Source organism: Phaethon lepturus, unplaced genomic scaffold, assembly GCF_000687285.1.
Source record: "Phaethon lepturus isolate BGI_N335 unplaced genomic scaffold, ASM68728v1 scaffold4352, whole genome shotgun sequence".
NCBI lineage: Eukaryota > Metazoa > Chordata > Aves > Phaethontiformes > Phaethontidae > Phaethon > Phaethon lepturus.
In genome coordinates, this window is record NW_010521076.1 from 432 (window position 1) to 1,325 (window position 894).

The window sequence follows — 894 nt, forward strand, 5'->3', positions numbered from 1 at the left end:
CGCACCCTGCCCGGGTGCTGCGAGCAGCTGCGGCCTCCTGGGACACAGACAAGGGCACCCGCAGCCTGGCCCCTCACCCTCGCGCCAGCAGACATCCGGCATCTCACCCCCCTCTGCCATCCCCGATGCCCACGGGTGCCTCAGGGCAAACCCCGTGAAAGGAGCCGGGGGTCGAACGGTTGCTCCTCCAGCTCACTGCCAGCGGCCTCAGTGCAGGCAGGGAGGCAGGACACGGAGCCCAAGAGCATGCTGCCAGTTACCCACCCACCTAGGTACACCTGTGGGCACAGCAGCAAGAACCCACAAGAGGAGTTGAGTGTTCAAGCTTTAAAACTTTATTCAAGCAGAGAGCAGGTAACCCAGAAACAGAGTTTAGCACCCCACACCAGTCAGATGCCAGCCCTCGGCAAGGCATCCCAACCTCCCCATAGTAAGGGTTGTGCTGCCCAGCCAGGAGACAAGCTTTGTCTTTCTCTGCTGGCTATAAAGCGCATGATTAAGTCTGACATCAAGATGCATGCAAACACTACAGTGAGGACTCCCAGACAGCAGCTCTTAAAGGCCATCCAGAGAAGCGTCACTAGGAAACAGTAACACAAGGCAGGGCTGTACACACACCTCAGACAGCAGGGTAGTTAAGGAAGAGCAAGGAGTCACGCAAGCCTGGGCATCAGGCTTCCCAACACGCGGATGAAAATCCAGCCCTCCACAGTGGTGAGCACTGAGCGCAGTAGTGAGGCTGGGGGCTTGTCCTTGCCTGTTCCTTGTGGAGGTCCAAGTCTCTGCTCCAGCTGAACAATGTTCCGTCCCTCAAGGACTACTGCTGGTGCTGGGGTCACTGGCTTGGTTCCGGTTTACGATGCCAGACCAAACTGTTTGCGAGTACAGGGCCGG